Source organism: Canis aureus, chromosome 4, assembly GCF_053574225.1.
Source record: "Canis aureus isolate CA01 chromosome 4, VMU_Caureus_v.1.0, whole genome shotgun sequence".
Classification (NCBI taxonomy): Eukaryota; Metazoa; Chordata; class Mammalia; order Carnivora; family Canidae; genus Canis; species Canis aureus.
The window spans coordinates 44,959,372-44,978,499 of record NC_135614.1 but is presented as its reverse complement, the minus strand read 5'-3'; the positions used below and the strand labels follow the sequence as shown (position 1 = coordinate 44,978,499).

The 19,128-nt window shown below is 42.9% G+C and overlaps 1 long non-coding RNA gene across 8 annotated transcripts in view; it reads left to right on the top strand.

Annotated features, from left to right (window-relative positions):
* Window positions 1-19,128, top strand: part of LOC144312662 (uncharacterized) — an 81,819-nt gene that overhangs the window by 32,394 nt on the left and 30,297 nt on the right. For 4 of the 8 annotated variants that reach the window (XR_013378189.1, XR_013378190.1, XR_013378195.1 and 1 more), the window contains one exon: window positions 303-531. The exons of the other annotated variants lie outside the window; for them this stretch is intronic. This is a non-coding gene — a long non-coding RNA (uncharacterized LOC144312662). The remainder of the gene's footprint in view (window positions 1-302; window positions 532-19,128) is intronic. 8 annotated transcript variants of the gene reach the window in all.

The window sequence follows — 19,128 nt, the reverse complement described above, 5'->3', positions numbered from 1 at the left end:
AGAGAGGTGGAAGCTACTTGAGGGCAGGATAAACTACGAAGGGCACTTGCACTGAGGAGATGATAGAGCAATGGCAACCCAAGTCCAGGTGGGCCTTGAATCCTTGCCCAGTGTTGCAGGAGGGGAGGAGTGGTATCAGTGGGTATCAGTGGAGGTGGGTTTGCAATGGAGGGGAAATGGGGCAGGGAAGGAAAGTAAACAGGGTTTCTTCCATTATATTTAGTTGGCTTATTAAGAACATCGGTACGCACCAGCTTACAGTGTCCTCAATACTTCCAACTAGAATCCTCTTCTGCCTCCAGAATTCTCTGAAGGTGACTAGAAGGAAACATGTGCCTCAGAGCCAAGGCATTTCAGCAGCTTCTCCAAACCTTGCGATACTCATGTGGAAATAGAGGCATGTTGTTGGGCCAGTCTGGGCCTGAGAACCAGGGACATGGCCTTTCCTGACCTCTACTCTCCTCAAACCTCCAGACATCCTACTGTTCATCACCGCTTCTTTGGCCTGTTATCCCTGGCCAGAGAGATGAGGTAAGAGAGTGATTGCCAATGCTGTCTAGTACTGGATTACAGGAGTTGTGAGGTCTACTACTGGGCCAAACTGCCGGCCCAGCTGAAACAAAGATTAAAGATTGGGAAAAGTCATAGTTTACCACACTTTAAACAGAGAGTGTGAAATCCTAGTACCATGCAGAGAGCAGATTGCTTCGTTGAGGTTTCTCCACTCTTGCTGGAAACTTTCTCAGAGCCCAGGGGCCCTAGCACACATTATGACTCACTCAGGCTGCCCTTCTGTAGCCAGCATCTCAAATCAAGATGGGATGCACTCACATTATTAGACCTTTTGTTCAGAAAGGGTTGCACCTTTTGTCAGCTTACATGGACTCTTTATCACTGAATGGCTGTGTGACCTTGCATGCGTGTGTGTTGCTTCCCTTCTGAGTCTCACTTTTTTCATTATTGGAGATGATCAGATCTTTTCTAAAGGGTTGTTGTAGGAATGAAATGAAATAATACGCATAAAGTGACTTGCGTGCAGGACACACAAATTACTTTCTTTCCTTGTCAGCTTTACCTAGAACCTGGTTCCTAATAGCACAGGTGGGGTGAGCACTGCTTGCTGGGAAAAGGGAAGGAAGTCTCTGTCCCACACCCTTGTGTGCTTGCTGTGATGATGGGGAGAATGGGCCTGCTCCTCTCAGCCAGCCACTCCCAATGGCAGTTGATGCCACTGCCTGCAGAATGGGCATTAATTCTGTGAGTACTGGGAGCTAGGTGTGATACAGGGTGAGGGGTCTGTGAAGAGTGCAGACAAAAACCTGCAACCTGAAAGAGAGACTCAGCTCAAGACCCTCTCCTCTGGCACCTATCCTCACACCTAAGGGGCCCTCACCTGGTCTCCCAGTTCTAGTCTCACACCTTGAGTCCATCTTCCAAGCTGCCCTAGATGGTGCTTTCTGAAACACTAGCCTGTTCACATCCATACTCTTCTCAAAACCCTCTGTGGTTCCCTAGTGTTTAAAGCTGAGCTTTTCGGGATCCCTGGGTGGCGCAGCGGTTTAGCGCCTGCCTTTGGCCCAGGGCGCGATCCTGGAGACCCGGGATCGAATCCCACGTCGGGCTCCCGGTGCATGGAGCCTGCTTCTCCCTCTGCCTATGTCTCTGCCTCTCTCTCTCTCTCTGTGACTATCATAAATAAATAAAAATTAAAAAAATAAATAAATAAAAAAAATAAAAAATAAATAAAGCTGAGCTTTTCAAATGATGGAATATGACCTTTAGTGGGTTATGAAATCAATTTAGTGAATTGCAACAAGCATTAAAAAAAAAAACAGAATAGATTAAATGTCAACCTCAGTCACATGTAAGTTATTGTTTTGCAAAACATTGATTTCAGATTATTTAAAATATAAGCAGGTAATTTTGTATTGAGGTTTTGTGGTTTGCAACTGCCTTGGGAGCTTCCTGGGTGTAATTTGAATGCTACCCCCCATACTCGAAGGGCAGGATGCCCTAGGTTGGTAGGTGGCAGTTTTAATAAGCAAAGGGAACTTACATATAAGGCTTATCTTGGCCAGCTGTGAGATGAATGGACCCCCAAATCCATCCCTCAAATCTCAAAAGCTTATAAAGAAGACTTAAGTGGGCTCAGTTACATGGACCATGCAAGTGTTCTTAACACCACATCACCATCTGAAGGCTGTGTCCTTGGAGCATCCTCTGGAAGTGGGGAAGGCAGGTAGAACTCACATTCTCAGGACAGAGGAGGGGGTGAGGAACCCTCCAAATGCCCAGGTAATGCTCACAGGTCAGTTGGTTGTTACATCTTTTCTTTGACATTCCCCAACAGGGATAACATTTTCAGTAAAGTGCACAAGCATTGAGTATGCAGTTTGATGGGTTTTTATATGTGCACACTCTCATTTAGCTACCACCTAGACCAAGATATGAAACATATCTGGTGTCTCAGAAGGCTCCCTCTTGCCCCTACCCAGTTAAAACCACCCCACCCTGCAAGATAATTACTATTCTGACTGTTTTAGTCATCAATTAGAGTTTTTTATTTTTATTTTTTTACCTGTTTTTGAACTAATGGGGTTTTGGGTGTTGGCTTCTTTAGCTCAACATGTCTGAGATACATTCATGATGTTGCATGTAGTTGTAGTTAGTCTGTTTTCATTATTTTTTTTTTATTGGAGTTCAATTTGCCAACATTTAGCATAACACTCAGTGCTCATCCCGTCAAGTGCCCCCCTCAGTGCCCATCACCGAGTCACCCCAACCCCCTGCACACCTCTCTTTCTACTACCCCTTGTTCGTTTCCCAGAGTTAGATGTCTCTCATGTTTTGTCACCCTCACTGATATTTTCACTCATTTTCTCTCCTTTCCCCTTATTCCCTTTCACTAATTTTTATATTCCCCAAATGAATGAGACCATATAATATTTGTCCTTTTCTGATTGACTTCACTCAGCATGATACCCTCCAGTTCTATCCACCTCGAAGCAAATGGTGGGTATTTGTCATTTCTTTTTTTTTTTTTTTAAACATTTTATTTATTTATTAATAGAGACACAGAGAGAGAGATGCAGAGACACAGGTAGAGGGAGAAGCAGGCTCCATGCAGGGAGCCCAATGAGGGACTCGATCCCGGGTCTCCAGGATCATGCCCTGGACCGAAGGCGGCGCTAAGCCTGCTGAGCCACCAGGGCTGCCTCTATTTGTCATTTCTAGTGGCTAATATTTAATATTCCATTGTATACATATACCACATCTTCTTTATCCATTCATCTTTTGATGGACACCGAGGTTCCCTCCACGCTTTGGCTATTGTGGACCTTGTTGCTATAAACATTGGGGTGCAGGTGTTCCGGCATTTCACTGCATCTGTATCTTTGGGGTCCGTTTTCATTATTGTATTCTATTGTGTGAATGGACCACAGTTTCCTTATCCACTTCCCCTGTTGATGGACATTTGGGTTGTTTCTACTTTTTGGCTATTGTGAACAAAGCTCCTGTGAACACACTTATATATGTCTTTTCATTTCTACTCGTTTCTTTTGGCCATACTAATAGGAGTAAAAATTTCTGGATCACGGAGTAGATATATGATAACTATTAAAAATTCCAGAGTAGTTATATTTTAGATTTATATGTGTATGTTCACATACATGTGTGATGTATATGTGTATATACCTATGATCTAGGTTGTCATGTAAATTGATTTTATTATTGTGGGTCTTGGTAAAAAAAACAACAAAACAAAAAACAGTCCACATACAACAAAAGCTACTGATTAGAATTGAAAGTCAGATTCCTTAGCATGGCTCACAAAGCAGGGCATGACCTGCTTCTGTCTCTGCTGCCTCAACTCCCACCCCCTCCTCCAGTGTCTTCTCTTGGCTTGCCTGAAAAATCTTTTTCCTCTTTTTTGTTTGTGGACTCCTACCTTTCCCTGAATATTTATTTCAAATGAATAGCTTTTCCAAGAAGTCTTCCCCAATCACCCCTTTCTCCTTTGTCTTTTTGCCCCTTTATAACCCGTGCATCCCTCTATCATAATGCTTAGTGCCTGTAATTCTGTCTCCTACCAAATGTTTCCTTAGGTACAAACAAGGTCCTTGAGGGAAAAGTGACCCACCTTTAGCATCTAGGATTATGTTCTTTACCTTCCCACCTCCATCATCCCTTCTTTTAGTAACAGCCCCTAGTATTAATCCAGGGAGCTACCTTTCCTGAACTTGAGGTCCAGGTAATTCAGGTGTGGTCCCATTTATCTGGTATCATAGAGGTGCTTGTGACCACAGTCTGGGTCCCTCATCATATCCAGTATCCTTGGCTATAGAGTTTCGTTGCCTAGCTAGTTGGAAAGGGCTTTGGGAGGCACGGACCCCATTCTTTGTATTTTTTTCCATCCCCCATCCACATTGTGGTCTGTAGTCCATTATCTGCTAGACATTGTGCTAAGGGCTTTATATTTACAATGTCATTTAGTTTTCACAGCAGCTCTAGGAGCTGAGGATACTATTATCATCTCCATTTACATATGAGAACTCTGGTTCAGAGAGGTGAAATAGCACATAGCTAGCATACTTCCAGAGCTGGGCCTTAGACTAAAAGCTCAGGGCTGCCTTTGTATCAATGATAAAATATTAAACTTTAACTCTCTTAAGAGCAGATGCTTTAAGAAAATAATTTTTATGTATGAGTAGGTTTTTCACAGGTGTTGCAGAGGTGGCCCCCTTTTCTCTAAGCATTTTCAAGATGTCATCCCATTGTCTTCTGGCTTCCATTGTTCCTGATAGGTAGTAAGCTCTAATTATATTTGTTCTTTTCTTGTCAGGTGCCTTTTTTTTTCCCTCCCTTCTGGATATATTAAAGATTTTCTCCCTATCTTTAGTCACTAGTAACTTGATTATGATGTGCATAGGCATGGTTTTGTGTTGGGGTGTATATTTGTCATATATGGGGTTTTCTGAATTTCTTGAATCTGTAGATTGCAATTTTTCCTAATTTGCACAATTTTCAGCATTTTTTTCTTTATGTATTTGCTTTCTGCCTAGTTTTCTTTCTCCTTTTCTTCTGGGATTCCAATGACACAAATGTCAGATTACTTAATGTTGTCCATTGAGGCTCTGTTCATGTTTGAAAAATATTTCTTCACTCTGTGGTTCCATTTAATAATATATCTGCTATTAATATCTGCTGACATATCTTTATATGTCATATAAAGATATAATAATGTAATAATGTAATATAAAGATAATAATATATCTGCTAATAATATCTGCTGACATATCTTTACTTTCATTTCCACTTTTAGAGTATGCAGTATGCTATCATCCTAGCTAGGGAATTTTTTATTTCAAATATTGGATTTTTTAGCTTTTGAGTTTACATTTGGCTTACTTTTTAGAATTTTCTTATCTATCTTGAAATTCACTAGCTCTTCAGCTATTACTTTCATCTTTTCCTATAAAATATTTTAAACATGTTTAAAGCAGATCATTGTCTGCTAATTCCAATGTCTGATTCATCTTCTGGTTCTTGGTATGCCAGGTAAATTTTTTTTATTGTGTGCTTATTGTACGTAATACACTCCAGAGTCTCTTGATTCTGTTATCTTTCTCTGAAAAGTATTGAGTTTTGTCCTAGTGGCTGGTTCACTTGCTGACAGATCACCTTAATCCTGTGGAAGTGTAGTTTTAGCCTTTATTAGAGTTGTCTCTTCCAGTTCTATCCTAGTCCTTGGGTGTAGACCTTAGTCCTAGGATGTGGTCCTTTCTCCTAGTGCATGGTCCTGAAAGAGTGCCAGTGGAAAGGTCACAATGTTTACCAAGCTTCTCTAACATGGCAGGACTTGAACTTCTCTAGCGTGGCAGGACTTGACTGCTCAGCATTTTAAACTCTGCAGTTGCTTTCCTCTGGGTAATTTAGAGTCTTACCCCATGTATGAACTGTGAGCAGTCAGCCTAGTATTAGAGGAGAATTGGCACACAGATTTTAAAAGGAAGCCTCTTTAGTGCTTCTGTCATTTGCTGGATTTCACTTCCTAATTTCCCGTCACTCTGGCCCTCATGCATAGCGTAAAAAGGGATGTGCCTTTAGGGGAAGATCTTACCCAATGTGCTTAATTTCCCTCAAGGGTTGGATCCCCTTAGTTTCTTCCTGTTTTGTTTGCTGTCCAGTGCCTTAGGGAATGGTAGTATTGTTTTCATAGTGTTTTGGGGGGAGTGAGGATTAAATGAAGTGCTTAGTACCAGATCTGGCATATAATCATAACCAAAGGTGGTCACTACTGTTAAGAAAATGATGTGTTCTTTCACAGAGGGCTTAAAGTAGGAGGGCAAGGCTAGAAGAATCTCTTTTCCAGACAGTAGGTGGGTGACTTCTGTTGGGGCTTTTTGGACTGGAAGTCTATGCCTCCAACTGTAGACAGACATTCACAGTTGTTTGGAAATAAGCGAAGACCCACATTTTAGAATGAATTTTTTTGTTTGCTTATTTTTGCATTCCAGGTGGGGCTTATCAAGACCTGAATGGTCTGAACCAGATCTATCAAGAATTTTAAAGGGACTAAGATGGAGTTAAATAAGAAGCTGGCTAGAAGTGCATATCAAGAGCAGAGGCTAGGAGATGACACCTCCCCCCAAACCCTGTTCCAGTACAGGTCCCTTCTCTGAGCATTCCAAGCAGACATAAAGTAATCTTAATTCCCAAACCCACACACGTCTGGAAAGATTTTTTTTCTTTGTTAAAATTCCTATTTTAACCATTTTAAAGTGTATAATTCAGGGACTTCTAGTATATTTATGATGTTATGCAACCTTCATCAGTGTCTAATTCCAGAACATTTTTATCACCCCAGAAAGAAACCCCATACCTGTTAAATAGTCCACATTTCCCCTTCCTCTCAGCCCCTGCCAACCACTAATCTACTTTCTGTTTCTATGATTCATCTATTTTGGACATTTCATATAAATGGAATCATACAATATGTGACTATTTGTGTTTGGATTCTTTCACTTGGCACAATGTCTTCAAGGTTCATCCATTGTCTGGAATTTTTTAGATACTCATTTTTGTATAGACTCCGGTGTCTTTTTGACTTTTTCTTTTTTTTTTATTTTTTTAATTTATTTTTTATTGGTGTTCAATTTACTAACATACAGAATAACACCCAGTGCCCGTCACCCATTCACTCCCACCCCCCGCCCTCCTCCCCTTCTACCACCCCTAGTTCGTTTCCCAGAGTTAGCAGTCTTTACGTTCTGTCTCCCTTTCTGATATTTCCCACACATTTCTTCCCCCTTCCCTTATATTCCCTTTCACTATTATTTATATTCCCCAAATGAATGAGAACATATAATGTTTGTCCTTCTCCGACTGACTTACTTCACTCAGCATAATACCCTCCAGTTCCATCCACGTTGAAGCAAATGGTGAGTATTTGTCATTTCTAATAGCTGAGTAATATTCCATTGTATACATAAACCACATCTTCTTTATCCATTCATCTTTCGTTGGACACCGAGGCTCCTTCCACAGTTTGGCTATCGTGGCCATTGCTGCTATAGACATCGGGGTGCAGGTGTCCCGGCGTTTCATTGCATCTGTATCTTTGGGGTAAATCCCCAACAGTGCAATTGCTGGGTCGTAGGGCAGGTATATTTTTAACTGTTTGAGGAACCTCCACACAGTTTTCCAGAGTGGCTGCACCAGTTCACATTCCCACCAACAGTGTAAGAGGGTTCCCTTTTCTCCGCATCCTCTCCAACATTTGTTGTTTCCTGCCTTGTTAATTTTCCCCATTCTCACTGGTGTGAGGTGGTATCTCATTGTAGTTTTGATTTGTATTTCCCTGATGGCAAGTGATGCAGAACATTTTCTCATATGCATGTTGGCCATGTCTATGTCTTCCTCTGTGAGATTTCTGTTCATGTCTTTTGCCCATTTCATGATTGGATTGTTTGTTTCTTTGGTGTTGAGTTTAATAAGTTCTTTATAGATCTTGGAAACTAGCCCTTTATCTGATATGTCATTTGCAAATATCTTCTCCCATTCTGTAGGTTGTCTTTGAGTTTTGTTGACTGTATCCTTTGCTGTGCAAAAGCTTCTTATCTTGATGAAGTCCCAATAGTTCATTTTTGCTTTTGTTTCTTTTGCCTTCGTGGATGTATCTTGCAAGAAGTTACTATGGCCGAGTTCAAAAAGGGTGTTGCCTGTGTTCTTCTCTAGGATTTTGATGGAATCTTGTCTCACATTTAGATCTTTCATCCATTTTGAGTTTATCTTTGTGTATGGTGCAAGAGAGTGGTCTAGTTTCATTCTTCTGCATGTGGATGTCCAATTTTCCCAGCACCATTTATTGAAGAGACTGTCTTTCTTCCAATGGATAGTCTTTCCTCCTTTATCGAATATTAGTTGCCCATAAAGTTCAGGGTCCACTTCTGGATTCTCTATTCTGTTCCACTGATCTATGTGTCTGTTTTTGTGCCAGTACCATACTGTCTTGATGACCACAGCTTTGTAGTACAACCTGAAATCTGGCATTGTGATGCCCCCAGATATGGTTTTCTTTTTTAAAATTCCCCTGGCTATTCGGGGTCTTTTCTGATTCCACACAAATCTTAAAATAATTTGTTCTAACTCTCTGAAGAAAGTCCATGGTATTTTGATAGGGATTGCATTAAACGTGTATATTGCCCTGGGTAACATTGACATTTTCACAATATTAATTCTGCCAATCCATGAGCATGGAATATTTTTCCATCTCTTTGTGTCTTCCTCAATTTCTTTCAGAAGTGTTCTATAGTTTTGAGGGTATAGATCCTTTACATCTTTGGTTAGGTTTATTCCTAGGTATCTTATGCTTTTGGGTGCAATTGTAAATGGGATTGACTCCTTAATTTCTCTTTCTTCAGTCTCATTGTTAGTGTATAGAAATGCCACTGACTTCTGGGCATTGATTTTGTATCCTGCCACGCTACCGAATTGCTGTATGAGTTCTAGCAATCTTGGGGTGGAGACTTTTGGGTTTTCTATGTAGAGTATCATGTCATCAGCGAAGAGGGAGAGTTTGACTTCTTCTTTGCCAATTTGAATGCCTTTAATGTCTTTTTGTTGTCTGATTGCTGAGGCTAGGACTTCCAGTACTATGTTGAATAGCAGTGGTGAGAGTGGACATCCCTGTCTTGTTCCTGATCTTAGGGGAAAGGCTCCTAGTGCTTCCCCATTGAGAATGATATTTGCTGTGGGCTTTTCATAGATGGCTTTTAAGATGTCGAGGAATGTTCCCTCTATCCCTACACTCTGAAGAGTTTTGATCAGGAATGGATGCTGTATTTTGTCAAATGCTTTCTCTGCATCCAATGAGAGGATCATATGGTTCTTGGTTTTTCTCTTGCTGATATGATGAATCACATTGATTGTTTTACGGGTGTTGAACCAGCCTTGTGTCCCAGGGATAAATCCTACTTGGTCATGGTGAATAATTTTCTTAATGTATTGTTGGATCCTATTGGCCAGTATCTTGTTGAGAATTTTTGCATCCATGTTCATCAGGGATATTGGTCTGTAATTCTCCTTTTTGGTGGGGTCTTTGTCTGGCTTTGGAATTAAGGTGATGCTGGCTTCATAGAACGAATTTGGAAGTACTCCATCTCTTTCTATCTTTCCAAACAGCTTTAGGAGAATAGGTATGATTTCTTCTTTAAACGTTTGATAAAATTCCCCTGGGAAGCCATCTGGCCCTGGACTCTTGTGTCTTGGGAGGTTTGTGATGACTGCTTCAATTTCCTCCCTGGTTATTGGCCTGTTCAGGTTTTCTATTTCTTCCTGTTCCAGTTTTGGTAGTCTGTGGCTTTCCAGGAATGCGTCCATTTCTTCTAGATTGCCTAATTTATTGGCGTATAGCTGTTCATAATATGTTTTTAAAATCGTTTGTATTTCCTTGGTGTTGGTAGTGATCTCTCCTTTCTCATTCATGATTTTATTAATTTGAGTCTTCTTTCTCTTCTTTTTAATAAGGCTGGCTAATGGTTTATCTATCTTATTAATTCTTTCAAAGAACCAACTCCTGGTTCTGTTGATCTGTTCCACAGTTCTTCTGGTCTCGATTTTGTTGAGTTCTGCTCGAATCTTTATTAACTCCCTTCTTCTCTTGGGTGTAGGATCTATTTGCTGTTTTTTCTCTAGCTCCTTTATGTGTAAAGTTAGCTTTTGTATTTGAGTTCTTTCCAGTTTTTGAATGGATGCTTGTATTGCGATGTATTTCCCCCTTAGGACTGCTTTTGCTGCATCCCAAAGATTTTGAACGGTTGTATCTTCATTCTCATTAGTTTCCATGAATCTTTTTAATTCTTCCTTAATTTCCTGGTTGACCCTTTTATCTTTTAGCAGGATGGTCCTTAACCTCCACGTGTTTGAGGTCCTTCCAAACTTCTTGTTGTGATTTAGTTCTAATTTCAAGGCATTATGGTCCGAGAATATGCAGGGGACAATCCCAATCTTTTGGTATCGGTTCAGACCCGATTTGTGTCCCAATATGTGGTCTATTCTGGAGAAAGTTCCATGTGCGCTTGAGAAGAATGTGTATTCAGTTGAGTTTGGATGTAAAGTTCTGTAGATATCTGTGAAATCCATCTGGTCCAGTGTATCATTTAAAGCTCTCGTTTCTTTGGAGATGTTGTGCTTAGAAGACCTATCGAGTATAGAAAGAGCTAGATTGAAGTCACCAAGTATAAGTGTATTATTATCTAAGTATTTCTTCACTTTGGTTAATAATTGATTTATATATTTGGCAGCTCCCACATTCGGAGCATATATATTGAGGATTGTTAAGTCCTCTTGTTGAATAGATCCTTTAAGTATGATATAGTGTCCCTCTTCATCTCTCACTACAGTCTTTGGGGTAAATTTTAGTTTATCTGATATAAGGATGGCTACCCCTGCTTTCTTTTGAGGACCATTCGAATGGTAAATGGTTCTCCAACCTTTTATTTTCAGGCTGTAGGTGTCCTTCTGTCTAAAATGAGTCTCTTGTAGACAGCAAATAGATGGGTCCTGCTTTTTTATCCAGTCTGAAACCCTGCGCCTTTTGATGGGGTCATTAAGCCCGTTCACATTCAGAGTTACTATTGAGAGATATGAGTTTAGTGTCATCATGATATCTATTCAGTCTTTGTTTTTGTGGACTGTTCCACTGAACTACTTCTTAAAGGGGAATTTTAAGAGTCCCCCTTAAAATTTCTTGCAGAGCTGGTTTGGAGGTCACATATTCTTTTAGTTGCTGCCTGTCTTGGAAGCTCTTTATCTCTCCTTCCATTTTGAATGAGAGCCTTGCTGGATAAAGTATTCTTGGTTGCATGTTCTTCTCATTTAGGACCCTGAATATATCCTGCCAGCCCTTTCTGGCCTGCCAGGTCTCTGTGGAGAGGTCTGCTGTTACCCTAATACTCCTCCCCATAAAAGTCAGGGATTTCTTGTCTCTTGCTGTTTTAAGGATCTTCTCCTTATCTTTGGAATTTGCAAGCTTCACAATTAAATGTCGAGGTGTTGAACGGTTTTTATTGATTTTAGGGGGGGATCTCTCTATTTCCTGGATCTGAATGCCTGTTTCCCTTCCCAGGTTAGGAAAGTTTTCAGCTAGAATTTGTTCAAATACATATTCTGGCCCTCTGTCCCTTTCGGCGCCCTTGGGAACCCCAATTAAACGTAGGTTTTTCTTTCTCAGGCTGTCGTTTATTTCCCTTAATCTATCCTCATGGTCTTTTAATTGTTTGTCTCTTTTTTCCTCAGTTTCCCTCTTTGCTATCAACTTGTCTTCTATGTCACTCACTCGTTCTTCCACCTCGTTAACCCTCGTCGTTAGGACTTCTAGTTTGGATTGCATCTCATTCAATTGATTTTTAATTTCTGCCTGATTAGCTCTAAATTCTGCAGTCATGAAGTCTCTTGAGTCCTTTATACTTTTTTCTAGAGCCACCAGTAGCTGTATAATAGTGCTTCTGAATTGGCTTTCTGACATTGAATTGTAATCCAGATTTTGTAACTCTGTGGGAGAGAGGACTGTTTCTGATTCTTTCTTTTGAGGTGAGGTTTTCCTTCTAGTCATTTTGCTCAGTGCAGAGTGGCCAAAAGCAAGTTGTATTGGGAAAAAGAGAAAAAGAGAGGAGAGAAAGAAGGAAAGAAAAGAGAAAGAGAAAAAAAAGGGAAGAGAAAAAAAAACGAAAGAAAAAGAAAAAGAGAAAGAAAAAGAAAGGAGAAAAAAAAGGGGGGGTGGGGGAAGGAAACAAATCAAAAAGCAAAACAAAACAAAAACAAAAACAAAAAAAAACCCAAAAAAAAAAAAAAAAAGAACCACAGGGGAGTATCTTCTGATTCTGTGTTCTTTAAGTCCCTTGGCTTCTCCTGGAAGTTGTCAGTCTAGCTGGTGTTCCGGGGGAGGGGCCTGTTGTGCTGATTTTCAGGTGTTAGCAGTTGGGGGAGCTGCTGTGCCCCTGCCTGGTGCAGGGCTCAGTGGGGGTTGTTTACCCGTGAGGCCGCAGGAGGAACAGCCCCAGTGGCGGGGCAGCTCTGGAAACCTGGATTCAGCTCCGGCAGGAACTCCGTCTGCAGGGCCTGGAGGCTCCGGGGCGGGGCCGCTGATCTGCTCAGCTCGGGGCAGGAGCGTCCTCGCTGTCCTGGGCCCTCCCGGCCTCTGCCTGTCCCGGGGGAGGCCGGATCCTGGGCTGTGTCCCGGCGCCCTGTGCTCCGGAGCCTGCGCTGGTGGATTCGCGCTCCCGGGCCGCGCAACCCCCTCCGCGGTTCCGCCGCCCGAGCCCATCCGAGCTGCTCCTGGAACCGCGCAGGCCCCTCTGCACGGAGCCTCTTCCTCTGCCCGAGCCCGGCCGAGCTGCTCCCGGGGCCGCGCAGCCCCCTCCGCGCAGCCCCCTCCGCGGAGCCGCCGCTCGAGCCCCCCGAGCTGCTCCGGGTCCCCCATGCGCGCTGCAGCCCTTAGGGAGCTCGGCGCACTCTCCTGGGCGCGCAGTTGCTGTTACTGTCCCGGGGAGCCCGAGGGCATCCCCTCCCTCCTGGGTCCTGCTCCAACTCCCCGCGAGCCCCTTTCCGCCCGGGAAGGTTGGTGCAGCTCCTGCTCCTCCGGGACGGGGCTCTCCTGTCCTGGGGACACTCGCCCCGGCCTCAGCCCGGCTCCTCGCGGGGCCCCTCCCCCTTGGAGGCCTTTGTTCCTTTATTTCTTTTTCCCCGTCTTCCTACCTTGATAGAAGCGCGAACTCTTCTCACTGTTGCATTCCAGCTGGTCTCTCTTTAAATCTCAGGCCGAATTCATAGATTTTCAGGATAATTTGAAGGTTTTCTAGGTAGTTTGGTGGAGACAGGTGATTTGGAGACCCTACTCTTCCGCCATCTTGCTCCTCCCTCTCTTTTTGACTTTTTCATGTTACCTCCTACATGAGGGTTTCCTCTAGAGAACAGGGAAACTTGGAGAAGTGAGGATGGGGGATGGTGGGTGTTGAACAGGTGGGGCACATTGACACACTTCTGTTTGACAGGTTTCTGTTTTTGCACCCCATTTACAGTGCTCTTGATACTCTTCTGTAGGAGTATCTACTTCATGTTTTCCACCTGAAAGTTCCCTCACTCAACTATAGTCAAAAGGTTGATGTCTTTCTAGGGCACCCAATTAAATGTAACAAGGTAATGTATAGGAGAAATACCTGTGTTTTAAAGTCAGACTGGATTTGAATCCCACCTCAGAGACTGCATAGAGGCTTGGGGAATTCCAGAATAGAGAAGACCTATGTGCATTTTTGCAAGCAGAACCTGGGAAAGGGGTGTATCCCTAGGGATATTACATATGTCAAAACATGGCATGAAAGAGTAGAAATAGCTGCTGGATACCATGACTGAATCTATCTTGAAGAATTCCCAAAGCCTGGTGCAGTGGGGGAGGAATTAAAAAAATGACTTTTCTCTGTGTCTCAGAGTAGCAAGCAAGTGGGTGAACAGTCTTAGCTCCACCTCATTTCTTATTATGGTATGGCCCCAACATGGCATAGGGGCTACCAAGTGTTCCCAGACATTTATGGAGAACAGTGAAGGGACCTAGAGAGCCTGCAGACTTGGAGAAGACCTGCCAGATAGGGCAAAAGTAGTCAGGACAGTTGTCCACAGATCCAGAGTAGGGGCATTTTGGCATCTCGCAGGAATACCTCGAGACAGCAAGGGGCAGACACCTTCAGAGGATACCTAGAGATACCTAGAACTCAGGTATGATCTTGGAGAAAGGGAGTGACAGATGCTGAACTGAGATTAAGTTTTTGCTTAGTGCTACAGGATGGGGGCTCAAAACAGAAATTCATTTCAATTTAGAAAAGGCAATGTAGGGCAGCCCGGGTGGCTTAGCGGTTTAGCGCCGCCTTCAGCCCAGGGTGTGATCCTGGGGACCCAGGATCAAGTCCCATATCAGGTTCCCTGCATGGAGCCTGCTTCTCCCTCTGCCTGTGACTCTGCCTCTCTCTGTGTGTCTCTCATGAATAAATAAAATCTTTTAAAAAAAGTATTAAAAAAAAGAAAAGGCAGTGTACATTTTAAGCACTTCTGAGTAGGTAAGCAGAGAATCCTAACTTTAAAAAAACATTTTTTTCTTACTGTACATCATTCCACTTTATTTCATTTTAAGCTCCTGAAATAGGTAGGGCCTCTCTTCTCTCTCTAAAAACATTATCTATTAGAGAAAAGAGCCCATGATTGAGCTGATCCCTTGAAGAAGCAGAACTTTGTAGCTTTAGGGGGCCGACCAGCTGGCTCAGGGCATGGTTTCTCAGCTGAAGCTCCTAGGGAAACTGCCTCAGGCACTCAGCTAGCCAGCTTTGCGCTGGAAAGGGAGGGTTAGCCCTCACAGGTCTGAGCTCTTCTGGAAGCTGGCTGTTCTCAGCTGCAGGGCTTCCTTCCTCATCCTCCCCACCCCCCCTTGTTTTCTTCCGTTTTGAATGTTTTTAAATTATTCATTTATTTGAGAGAGAGAAAGAGGGAATAAGAGAGATAAGCCCACCACGCTAAGCATGGACCCCAATGTGGGGCTCAATCTCATGACCCTGAGATCGTGACCTAAGCTGAAAGCAAGAGTTGGACACTTAGCTGACTGAGTCACCATGGAATGTTTTTTTAAATCAAGGTGAAATTCACAGAATAGAGAAGTAACTACTTGTAAGCAAAGGACCCAATGTCCTTTAGTACCTTCACTGTGTTGTGCAACCATTCCCTCTCTCCAATTCCAAAACATTTCATCATCCTCAAAAGGGACTCCCCAGCTTAAGTAGTTACTCCCAAAAGACCCTGGCAACCACCAATTTGCTTCCTGCCTCTGTGGATTTACCTATTCTGCACATTTCTTATAAATTAAATCACATGGTATGTAACCTTTTATTGTCTAGCTTCTTTCCTCATTCCTCTTGTACCTTTCAGTCCCATCTCTTCTCCCTGAAGCTTTGGGGCCCACCTGGGAAGTTCCCTAGGCATTTCCAAAGTCCATTTTCCAGGACTTGGGCTAGAGAAAGGAAAGGTCAGAGGGTGAGGGTTGGGAGTGGGGTGGAGGGAGTTAAATTGGGTTAGGAAAAAAATGCCAAAGATTTCTGACCAGGTCCCAGCCGCTGAATTTGGTTTAGAGGCCAATTATCTTGGGACAGTAGGTTTTAAGTACCATGGCTGTGGCTTCTGAGCCATGCCACATGTGAGACAGGTTTGCCCTAGCTCCTGACTTGAAACAGATGCTCTGTGCCCTTGAAAGAAAATTGAGTTTTGAAAAAAATGCAGCCCTATTGAGACAGTGGCATGGCTAGAATTTCACAAAGCTGTATTTATAATCAGACAGAAAACCATGGGGAAATAGCTATAGCATTAGGTTATTCCTTACATCCCAAGTGGCCACACCTGGCCATAAGAATTGGGGACGCTGTGGAGAAGCACATCATAAAGTGGGCCAGGGCGGCCACTTTAATTAATATTACGGCAGAATTTTGAAACTTGAAGTGGAGGAAATTGTAGGGAGAGAAAATTGGAGGTGGTGGCTTCTCTGTTTCTGGTAAAAGAGCTGGTTAGTGACACACGGTTGGCTCTGCAGTTTCTTTCTCTGGTTTCAGGGGTTTTTCTGTGGAGTGAGATGCCTACCTCTCTTTCCTGGGAGGGAAAAATAGGGGTTGAAATTATTGAACATGTTTTGAGCAGGTTCCCTCTGGTTGTCTTCATGCAGGATGGGCTTATTTATCATGACCTATGAAGGCCTGTCCACTGATGAAAATCATAGTGCCCATGCTTCTTCCCTCCCTCCAACATTGGTTACACATGTGAAGCTGTATGGCCTTGGGTTAGTCATTTCTCTTTAAAAATTTTTAGCTTTCTTAGCTGTAAATGAAGGTATTAGATTGTGTAGTGGGGTTGAATAGTGACTCCCTGAAAATTCATGTCCATCCATAACCTCAGAATGTAACTTTATTTGGAGTTGGAGCCTTTGCAGATGTAACTAAGGCAAGGATTGAGATGAGATCCTACTGGGTTAGGATGGCTGCTACATCCAAAGGAGAGTATCCTTATAATGTAGTTGGGGCACAGGGACGCAAGAGCACCTGGCTCCAGCAGGCCCAAACAGACCAGGTTCAGCCATTTGCCACTAACAAAACCCAAAGGGGAGAGAAATGAGTGGTAATAAAACAAGAACTTATTTCAGTGAGACCCAAACTGGGAAGACAGTGAACTAACATCTCAAAGACTATCTCCAAAGTGCTGAAAATGCTTCTAGGTTTATATAAGGAAAATGTGGGACAAAGGTCGGTGGTACATGCAGGTGGGCAGTAAAGGTCAGGTTGGATCATTATCTTGGGGTCAATCACTGTCAGGGTCTTTTTGGCTTTGGGCAGTCCTTATTGCTTGATAGGATAGTTTCAGTTCCTGTCACAAGATGCCTTGCTTGCAGGATCTTTTGCTTGATTTGAAAGAGGATCTGGAAAGAACCTAGTTAGAAAGTTTGAGGTCAAAATGGAGGTGTCTTTCAATAAGAGATGGAAGAGAGCACACAGACACATAGGAAAGAAGAAGTAGGCAGAAATTGGAGGGTATGTCTACAAAGATTGCGGGCAAACGAAAGGTGAGAGGCAGGGAGTTTCTCTCATCCCCCAGTAGGAATCAGTTTTGCTGACACCTTCATTTTGCATTTCTGTCCTCTTGAACTCTGGAGACAATAGATTTTTCTTGTTTTAAACCAGTTTGTGGTACTTTGTTATGGTAGCACTAAGAAATTGATACAGATTAGATATTGTTTCTAGGATTAATTTAAATCTTCATGGTGCTTGTAATTTTTACAAAGTGTATTCATATAATTTATTTCTCATGGTAAATTCTTGCCAAGTGTGATACTGTGATTTATAATGAGAATTAAATATTTGTTCTTCCTTTTCCTTCCTGGGACAGATCTCCTAAAACCTTTGAAGTTTCCTGTGATGAGAGCCATATGGGTGTCTTTTGTTACATTAATAAGGTGACTTTTGGAAAGTTTAAGGATGGGAGCTGGTTGCCAGTAGAACCAACCAAGTGATTAGGGGGTTGGAACTTTCAGAGCTATCACCTGACTCTCCAGGGAAGGGAGAGGGGCTTTGGAGACTGAGTTCAATCACCAATGGCCAGTGATTTAATCACACCTATGTAATGAGGCCCCATAGGAAAACCCAGAAGGCCTGGATTTGGGGAGCTTCTGGATTGATGAACACATGAGGCTGGGAGAGAATGGTGCACTCAGAAGGAGCACAGGAGCTCTGTGTCCTTTCCCCACACCTTGGCTTTAGCATCTCCCCCATCTGGTTGTTTCTGAGTTTACATCTTTCATAGTAAGCTAGTAAGTAAAAGGTATTTGAGTTCTGTGAGCCTCTCTCGTGAATTTACTGAACCCAAGGAGGGGGTCATTAGAACCTGCAACCTGGACTTAAGAGTAGCTTCTGAAATTAGTCAGGGTGGGAGGCAGTCTTGAAAGACTGAACCTTAACTTCTGGAATCTGGGGTAGCTATCTCAGGGTAGTGCCAAAGGTGAGTGAAGTTGTAAGACACTCAGCTGGTGCCCAGTAATTTTTCGTGGTGTGTGGGGATAACACCTCCCCAATACACACACATACATTGGAGACTGGGTTAATGCAGAATCTTTTAATCAAGTAACTTTTTTGGGCTTTGAGTATATTTTACCAACCCATTTCCTTTTATTGCAGATGCTCAGAGAGATGACATATTTACTGAAGTGACCAAACAAGTCAGTGGCAGTTCTTGGGCTCCAGTGTGTGTGCTTTTTTCTAGTATAGTGGTCTCCATCGCCTAAAAAGTTCTGAATCTGTGAGGATGTATTTGGAAGATGACTCTCCTAGGCATAAGCTGAAGCCTGATTAAGGGAAGGGCCAGACTCCCCAGCTGCACTGGGGTTATCCTGGCTGAAGCCGGTTAGTGAGACTCAGGTCTCAGCTTCCATGGACTCACACAGCCTCCTCCTATCTTTAAGAAACGCTTCCTGCAGTCCTGCCCCCAACCCATGGTAAATAGAGATCATTCATTATTCTTCAGGCCAAAGGTGGGATAGCATGGTGGAGGCCTCCTTTTGAATCCCAGCTCTGCAATTTACTATCTGTGGAACCCCTGGGTAATGACCTCACTTCTCCAAGATTCAGGTTTTTCAGCTGTAATATGGAGATAACGATTGCAACCATGCAGAATTTTTGTGAGGATTGGGGATAAATGTGTAAAACCTCTGGCCCACAGCCGCCACTCTATAAAAGCTGTTCCCATTATTTCCCCCTAATAGTTGCATTGGCTTTACTCCAACACTTACACAAGGTCTGCTTTCAGACTTCTATTAATTAGCTCGGCAGTTTTCCTTAATCCCATGAGCTCCAGTATCTTGCACAAGACCCCCTGCATATGGGAAGGCATCCAGCGAGAGATATTTACCAAGGGCTTGTGCAAAGTGTGGTGTAATAGTAGAAAGGACACAGGCATTGTTCTCAGTCAAACCTGGTTTAAATTACCCCTCTCCCATTTCCTACCCTTCGGATTCAAATCTTTCTCACTCACTGGTGAAATGGGGAGAACATAACT